Source organism: Octopus bimaculoides, chromosome 14, assembly GCF_001194135.2.
Source record: "Octopus bimaculoides isolate UCB-OBI-ISO-001 chromosome 14, ASM119413v2, whole genome shotgun sequence".
NCBI lineage: Eukaryota > Metazoa > Mollusca > Cephalopoda > Octopoda > Octopodidae > Octopus > Octopus bimaculoides.
In genome coordinates this window covers 36340888-36351052 of record NC_068994.1, presented here as the reverse complement: position 1 = coordinate 36351052, position 10165 = coordinate 36340888, and positions in this window count along the sequence as shown.

Sequence of the window (10165 nt, the reverse complement as noted above, 5' to 3'; positions counted from 1 at the left end):
ATATATATATATATATATATATCTGTTAGGAGATACAAGCACTTACACATGTACACAGACAACGGTAACTTCCATCTACCAAATTCATTCACAAGGCTTCAGCAGGCTTGAGGCTATTGCAGAAGACACTTGCCCAAGGTGCCATGCAGTGAGACTGAACTCAAAGCCATGTAGTTGGGAAGCAAGCTTCCTAACCATACAGCCAAGCCTGCACCTACAAGTATGTATATATATGAAGAAAGCATGCTGGCAGAATTGTTAGCATGCTGGGCAAAATGTTTTGTGGTATTTCATCTGTCTTTACATTTTGAGTTCTGCCAATTTTGGCTTTGCTTTTTATTCTTTTGGAGTCTATAAAATAAGTATCAGTTGAGCACTGGGCTTAATATAGTTGACTGACTTCCTTGCCTCCCCCAAAATTGCTGGCCTTGCCTCAAAATTTAAAACCTATATGTACATATATATATGTAATCTCATTTAATGTATAAAGATATCAGCTACTGGAGAGGCACGTCTAAGCAAGATTTTGTAGAACGCCTTGTATCCCCAAGCAATCTGTAGGCTCTGAAGCACATGGTCTATTCAATTTACAAATCAGGACACTGGAACAAAAGTCACAATAAAAAACATGACGAAAGGTGGATGCAAATACTTAGAAGGGTGAAGAAAATGTATGTAAAAAGAAAAAAAAAAGAAAATTAGTAATGCCCCCTTTGACCATAACACCAAAATAAAGCTACTCAATGTAGAATAATTCAATGAAGAAAATCCAAAATCTGTGAGACAGTTGCTCATTCCAAAGAGGGTAGTGTCTTATAGTTCACCTAAAGAAATTTGTCTATAAGTTAGTGTTTGCTGAAAATTTCTCATCTGGAATTCAATAGTGTAATGGAATTCTTAGATGTTAAAAGAATATGCAATCTTTCAGCTACACATAACATATAGCATGGATTTCTCCATGATTCTCCACTTGTACATATATATGTACACATGTATGTATAGATATATACACATATGTATCTATACATGTATGTGTATATGTTAAGTTGTCTGGAAAGTTATGATCATTTTTTAATATGCAGAAAGGGATATAAATAATTGACCTTTCAATAAATTTTATTTAATTAGGCAGCGGGCTGGTAGAAATGTTAGTATGTTGGGCAAAATGCTTAGTGGTATTTCATATGTCTTTACGTTCTGAGTTGAAAGTCTGCTGAGGTTGACTTTGCCTTTCATCCTTTTGGGGGTTGATAAATTAAGTACCAGGTGCATACTGGAGTCGATCTAAGCGACTGGCCCCCTCCCCCAAAAACTTTGGGCCTTGTGCCTAGAGTAGAAAAGAATAAATTTTATTCAGTGAAATAATTTCCATTATTACTAATAACCTTTGCTCATGTATCAGTCAGATTATATAATCCATCAGCTTGAAATTTGATTGGTTTTGAAGAAAAACATTTATCCAGATGCATTTTAACTGCATCTAAATCGTTAAATGCTTTTCCTTGCAATGTGTTCTGTAGAGACAAAAACAAATGGTACACGGATGGCACAATATCAGGAGAATATGGTGGATGGGGTAAGAGATCTCAGCCAAGTTCATGTAACTTTGTTTGGATAGCCAAAGACATATGGTCGGGCATTGTCTTGTTGGAACACCACCCCTTTCTTGTTGGCAACCTTCAGCCTCAGTTCTTTGATTTTTTGGGGTTCACATTAGCCAGCTGACAACAGTACATATCAGAATTAATGGTCTGGTTTTGTGGGAGAAGCTCATAATAAATAATGCTTTTATGATCCCACCAAACACAAAGCATAGCTTTTTTGGCATGGATATTCATCTTTGGTTGCTGTTTTGGGGGATCCTTGTGCAAATTCCAGAGCGATTTTTGCACTGCATTTTTGTACACAATCCATTTTTCATCTCCAGTCACAAGTTGCTTGAAAAATGCATGCTTTCATTCTGCTTCAAAAGCATATTACAAACAACAGAATACCGGTCCATGCAATTCTTTTCTGAGAGTTTGTGAGGGACCCATACATTTTCGCGAGAAATGTATCCTAGGTGTTCATGAACTGTACTTTGAGAAACTTCCAACTCCTCTGCAAGTTCTCTAGTCATGATATTTAAGTTTTCTTCATCATTTTCCAAGCTAAACTCTCCAGCTTTAAATTTTGCAAACCACCCTTGAACAGTTGATTCACCTATAGTACCATCACCATAAACTTCACAAATGTTTTTGCAAATCTTTGCAGCATTTTCTCCTTTTATGAAAAAGAAAAGCACTATAACACAAATATGAAATTTTTGGTTATCCATTTCAAATGTCAATAAAGGTAACCAGAATGAAGGATAAATCTATTTTTAGTCAAGAAGAAAGAAGAGATGCACTACCACCTGTATTACGTTTCAGGTGTGTTCAATGAAGCATTGAAAAATTTAGCTTAAAAATGTTTAGAACCTAATATATATTTATCCATATATGTATCCATACATCCACACACACATATATATGTATATGCATGCATGTATATATATATATGTATATATATAACTATATATACATATTTGTATATAAATGTATATCATTATCATTTTAACATCCATTATTTCAAGCATGCATGAGTTAGAGTTTATTGTGGAATATTTTTTATGAACAGATGTACTTTCTGTCACCAACTCACACCTGTTTCCAAGCAAGGCAATATTTCCTCAAGGCCAGTCATTTTTGAATTACACACTGAAATATTGGAAATGAATGACACTGCTTGTATGACAGTGACAGTCATTTTAGAACTATCGCATGATGTCAAGACAAGAAGAAAGAGAGAGATATGCGCACACACACACACACACACATGTGCATGTGTGTGTGTGTGTGTGTGTGTGTGTGTGTGTGTGTGAGAGCCTTTTCTCAGTTTCTATCCACCAAATCCACTCACAAGGCTTTGGTTGGCCTGGAGCTATAGTAGAAAACAATTGCCTTAGGTGCCACACTGAACCCAGAACCATGTATATTCAGATGAAATCATGGCAGCTGAGATATGATGAATAGTGGATGGTTGTGCAAAGGACAACTCACTAAATTTGAATGGTCTAACATAACATGCTTTTTGTATACATGTCAGACTTGCTCACCCAATCTCTTGGCAAAAGCCATATTTCATATGGCAGCAGCATAATTGAAATATCCCAGAGTGTGTTCATCAGAGAGTGGTGACACTGCTGTGAAAGGATACGAAGAAGAATATCATCAGTAATTTTCAGCCCTTACCCTTGCTGAAAGCAGAGTTACAAATTTTTTCCTAAGACATTTGTGAAATGGTTGGTGTTTAAGTTAGTATTGTGGTAAAAAATGTGTAGATCCATCCAATTTCATACAATGCTTTGTAGAGAGGGTGGTTGGTGAAACTTGCCTTGGTAGGGCTCCGATCCACTTATATCAATCTAAAACCTTCAATAGGATTGACCGTTAGTGCTTAGCAGCTAGTTTCAGTCCTGTTTTTAGAAACTGTATTGCATTGATGTACAGTGATATTTGTACAATGATGATCATACCGAATGGATACCAATCAGAATAGTTTCGAATCACTCATTCTCTCAAGAGTCTATACATTTTGTTTTTGAGCTATAGTTGCAGAAATTAAAAATGTTTGAACTTGGATATAAGAATGTAGCAGCAGAAATAGATGATGCAACTGTCATGGCATCAGACACCATAGAAATTGAAGACGTCAGTGTAGTGGAAGAATATGAAGTAATAGCAGGAACATGAATTAAGCAAGAGAGGTCAATGAACTTGCAATTTAGCACTTGGAAAAGGAAAACAAGCTAGCCAACACCATAGGTCACTTGAACAAAAAACAATTCTGTTAAGTGGTCCTGTGGTTGTGGAATGGTTCTGTTGGAAATCCAGGTGGATAGGAACAGGGGACAAGGTTATGAGCAGTGTGACCAGGCTCATAACTGTTACCAATCTAACTTTAATTAAGTTCTAAGATATTACCTAGGTATAGAAAAGTCATATTCTTGTCAACTGGGATTGCTTGCAGCCATATCAGGGCACTCGCTGATACCTGATCCCACTCTTACTGATATTCCAAATTTACTTTCTTTGAACTTGGGGCTTCATGTGAAATTTCTTCATTTTTCAAAAATTATCAACATGGTATATTATTCAGACACTCTTATAATGTTTTTAAGACTTTGTGATATTTTTTAAAAATGTATTTTGAGAAGTAAATTTATGGCTATTGTCCAGGTTTAAGGGATAGCCCCGCAGTAGGTATCAATAGCACAAGCAGCAGTATTTTTGTTATTCTCTTAATAAAGTTGGTTCTCAAAGATATTGGCTGTATTGAGCAGAAATGATTTGATTGTGCAGTCCACTGCACAATGCTGTAAGTTGTGCATTGAGGACATAACGTCACAAAAAGAGGTAGTAAGTGATGACTTCCTGTATATATGTAAGTAAATTTATTATTTAAGTTAGGCAGGTGTTCTCTGTTTATCTGAGATATACTCAGATAAACAGATAGAAAACTTGCACCAAATTTAGATAATGATGTAATGATTTCTCACACAAAACTGTACCAACACAACAAATTTGGTGCAGAAAACATGCTATAGTGACATAGCATGCACCTGCATTTATGAAAATACATTTAGAAATAAAACTATCAATAATTCTCTATACATCCAAGTGAATAAAGAAATAATGAGACTAAAATATTAAAAATAAATGAAGGTTATGATTTTATAATTTAGCAGTGGGTTCTCAATTGGGGTCCATGTAATACTTGGGGGGTCCATGCAAGCAAAATAGTAGATTGGGGATCCACAACAGTATTTTAAGGGTCCATGAAAAACAAAATGTTACTTTGGATGTATTTATTGGAAGAAACAGCTAGGTTTCTTTCTCTAACATTTTACATAATTCAAACCTGTGAGAAACAAAAATAGTAATTTTGAGAAGAGCATCTATAAAACTAGTTTTTAAACATCAAATGGCTGTGGGAGTTGACCTGAGTAAAATAGTTATCAAAGAGGTCCATATTCAATAAATGGTTGAGGATGGATCTACACATTCTTAGTTTTGAACACAAAACATAAAGAAAGGCAAAGTGCTGCTAAGCACTTTGTCTGGCATGTTAACGATTCTGGCAGCTCACTGCTTTAATTATGTTTTCACAGTTTTGACACAAGTCCAGCAATTCCAGGGTAGTGGGGTTAGTTATTACATCGACCTCACTGAACAACTGGCACTTATTCTAATGACTGCAAAAAGATGAAAGGCAAAATCGACCTCAGCAGAATTTGAACTCAGAATGTAAAGATGGATGAAATGCCAGAAAGCATTTTGCCTGGCACAGTACTGATTCTGCCAGCTTTGCCACCTTCACTGGCTCAATAATAATAATAATCCTTTCTACTATAGGCACAAGGCCTGAAATTTTGGGGGAAGGAAATAGTCGATTACATCGCCCCCAGTGTTTCATTGGTACTTAATTTATCAATCCCAAAAAGATGAAAGGCAAAATCGACCTTGGAGGAATTTGAATTCAGAACATAGTGTCAGATGAAATACCACTAAACATTTCACCTGGAATGCTAATGATTTTGCCATCTCACCACCTCCATAATTGTAATAATAATAATCCTTTCTACTGAAAGCACAATGCCTCAAAGTTGGGGGAAGGGATTAAGAAGATTACATTGACCCCAGTGTTTCACTGATACTTTATCGACCCCCAAAAGGATGAAAGGTAAAGTCAACCTCGGCAGAATTTGAACTCAGAAGGTAGCATCAAAGAAAATACCACTAAGCATTTTGCCTGGCGTGCTAATGATTCTGTTAACTTGCCACCTTAATAGTTATAATAATAGTTATGGCTTCTAATATTATCATAGGGGCTGAAATTCAGGGTGTGGTTATCAATTAAAGCAAGTCCAGTACATGATTGGTACTCTAACACTCCTGAAAAGATGAAAGGTAAAGTTGATCTTAGTAAGATTTGATTTCAGGGCAAAAAGGAATATAACTAAATACTATCAGATACTTTGTTTGAAGCCCTATTGATTCTGTTATTTGTCTGCCTTAAAAAAAGTAGTTATGATTTCTGAAATGAGCATAATGGGAGAGGAAGGTAAAGTCAGTTAAACTCTGACTCCAAAAAAACAGGTACTTATTTAATCAATCTCATAGAAAAGGGAGATAGAATTAACCCCAAGGAATTTGAAACTGAAAACATAAAGGAACTTCATTAAATATCATGAAGCACACATTTTGTCAGTTAGAATAATTGATTAAATCAATTCCAGTACTTGAGTAGTAATTATTTTAATGATTCTGATTTGAACTCAAAATATACAGAGATGTAACTAAATACTGCAAGGCATTATACTGATTTTACTATCCTTAATTTCAAATAACGTTAAAAATTATTTCTAACATTTATACATTTTCAAAAAAGCAATGTCAGTGAGTACTTGACTGCTATTTGTTTTATCAGCCCTGGAAGGATGAAAGGTAAAATCAAAGCCATTAATTTGGTGGGTAAGTTCACTCTGTTCAATACTTGACTAATACTTATTTTATCTACCCTTGCAGAATTTGAATGCAAAATGTAAAGTGATACCATTCTAAAGTATTTTTATCCAATTCACTACCAACTAATTCTGCCAATTTGTTGCTTTAATAATAATGATGATAACTAACAAAATACTTAGGATTAGATGGAGAAAAATTAGAAATGCATGTTTCAGCAGATTTAGAGAAATAGAATAATACACCTGAATAAACTAAACTAAATACTTCTGTTATAACTTAAAACTTCTGCATGATAAATTGGAATTAAGTAAATTAATCATCCCTTTGCAGAATATATGTCATGCATGCAAGAAGAAAGATGTTTTGTTGAAGTGGAATTGTGATAAAGAAGAAACAAGGATTATCAGCATGTTAAAGAAAGATGAAAATGTTTTATCATATTTTAGGAAATTACTAAATATAAATTATTTAGCTAAATATATTGAGAAAATGTTTATGGTAAAGATGCAATAACAGAAAAAATACACACAAAAAAAAACAATTGGAATATATGAAAGAAAAACTCTAAAAGTGACAAAACTAATACTGAAGAAAAAAAAGGCTTGAAACTTTCAGAAAAAAAAAAAAAAAAAGGTATGATAGTTTCTCAGAATAGTAACTATAGCAACTAAGAAAAAGAAAAAAAGAAAAGAAAAAAACTAGAAAACAAAGAAGTAGTTGATGTAATTTCAAATTATGAAGGCAACATGAAGCATCAATACAGTATCTCATCTCAGATTGACCAGTTTTTGTAAAGACTGGATATATCCACAACAGCAACCAAAGAGATATTTGTATCCATTGCATAATATGCTATTTTAAAATCAAGACAAAAAGTATATATCCAACAATAGTAGAGCTACACTAGTTTTTCTACTACATACCTGATAAAAAAGATGATAAAGATATCAAGGCAAATGGATAAAATGAACTTAATAAAATATGGATAATCATAATGCAGACAATACTAAAAGTAACTGATGCACTTAGAATGATAAAAAAAAAGAGCACCTCAGTACATTATCAGGCTTCACAAAATTGTACACAATCTGAAAATAATTTGACACTTAATATAATAGTTATAACTCTTGCAACAAACAAAAGCATCAATGTAAAATAGAACTTAAAACCATAAAAATATTGACAGCAACCCAACCATCACCACAACAGCAAAGTAAGGCTATATACTTTTGTGGAAAACTAACTAATGTTACAAAGGAGATCTTTCATGGAACTATGGAAAAAAAATACAGTAACAGTACTGATAAAAGCATCTCACATAATCTATATAAAGCTTTGCATAAAGTGAATACATCAAATGCATTAATACTAAGATAAAATACAGTGGGTACCAGAGGTACATGGAGTTTGAGTTTGGTGGTTCTGGAACAAACTACATTAAAATGAGCAATAATTTAGATAATAATAATTATTATTTCAAATTTTTGCCACCAGGGCAGCTAGGAGGAGGTGGGGATGAGTCTGTTACACTGGTACTTATTTTATTGACTCTGAAATGATGAAAGGCAAAGTCGACCATGGCAGAATTTGAACTCAGAACATAGTGATGAATTGAACTCAGGAATGTCGCTAAGCATTTTGTCCAGCACGCTAATGATTTCTGCCACCTCACCACCTTTAGATAAGAACGGTAATGATTTCTAATTTGGATAATAATAATGATGTGCACAGGGCTGCATATTTTAGGAGGAGTGGCACAGTTTATTGAATTTATCAAAGTACTTGCCTTTTTTTTTATTTTATCAACTAAGGAAAGACAATATCTGAAACCAACTTCAAGGATTTGAACACAATATGTAAAAAAAATGTAACTAAATACTGAAAAGCATTTAATTCATTACAATACTGTTTTGCCATAAACTAACCTGTAAAATGATAATTTCTTTTATGATAATAATGGTTTCAAATTTTGGCACAAGGCCAGCAGTTTTGGGGAAGTGGTAAGTTGATTACATTGACCCAGTGCTCAATTGCTACTTGTTTTATTGACCCTGAAAGGATGAAAGGCAAAGTCCACCTTGGCAGATTTTGAACTAAGAAAGTAAAAATGAATGACATACTGCTCAGCATTTTGCCTAGCTTGTTAACAATTCTGCCAGCTTGCTACCTCAATAATAATGATAATAATAATGGCTTGAAATTTCAAGGGAGGAATAAATAAATTACATCGATCCCAATACTTGACTGGTACTCATTTTTCGTCCAACGTCACTTCGTCCACATCTTTTGGTCCAACCTCTTTTTGTCTGATGATTTTTTTTGTCCAACATTTTTTTTGTCTAATTTTAAATAAATTCTTTAGAACAGAGGGTGAAATATCTCTAATGAAATATTCACAGAACTATAATGAGCCTCGTTATAGGTTTGTTATTATCGTTCTTTTTCTTCTCTGTTAACAGTTTTATTTTTTTTTTCCTTTCCTCTCTTAAGTATGATGCCTTGTATAGAGAGTGCTGCAAATTCAGTGTACACATTTTTAATTTACCCATCCTGAAATGACAAAGTTCATAGTATCGACCAAAACAAAAGAAAAGTAGTTGATGAAAGTAATTACATCTACGATTTTCATTCAAGCAATATAAAACTTGGAAAAGAATACTGGAGATGTGAGAAAAGAAGGCTGTGTTCAGTGCGAATTCACACAGTAACAGAAAACAATGAGCCAAAAATTATTTCTTTTTTTAGTGAGCATCTTCATACAACTAATGTAGATTCGTTAAATGCTAGAAAAGCAGTTACAGAAATAAAGCATGAAGCAGTGGAAAACATAGCAGCAAGTTTGTGTAGTATGATAGTGACTAAGTTTATGCAGCTAACAGAAAATACTTGCTCTCAACTTCCTTGTTTGCCTGTACTTTCAAGGACTATTCAAAGGTGCTGACAAAAAGATTCTGGATTTCCTGCTAATTCAGGGGCTAGAACTGGTTTTGAAATACCAGAAGAATATTGTACACTTAATAATGGTGCACAGTTTCTGAGACATGATTCAAGTATTAAGGATCAACAGTACATGCTAGTATTTGCATCAGAAAGTGCTCTTCAAGATATAGCATCATATCATCAGTGGGCATGTGATGGAACATTCAAAACTGTGCAAGTTAAAGGTAGCAGTTTTCCACAAGTCTTTGCATTACTGCCTAATAAAACAAAGTAGACATGCAAATTATTTATCGAGCAATTGAAAATTAAGCAACCTAATGCATATCTGCTTGATCTCGTGGCAGATTTCAAAGTTGCTGTTCATAAGGCATTTAATTAATCATTCCCTAATTCATCTATTGTGGCATGTTTATTACATTTGAGCCAATCAGTACTTTGAAAAATTACAGATTTAGGTCTCAAAGAAAAATACAATAAAGACTCTGAATTCTCTCTTAAAATTTGATGTTTTCTAGTATTAGCCTTCCTACCTGTTGATGTCCAAGAGGCCTATGAAGAATTTATAGACAATGAAGAAATACCTGCTTAATTCATAGCTGACTTCGACTCGACTTACATAGGTGTTGTGAGAGGATGTGGTGCTAGACGAAGGAGAGAACCACCTACATTCCTGATAG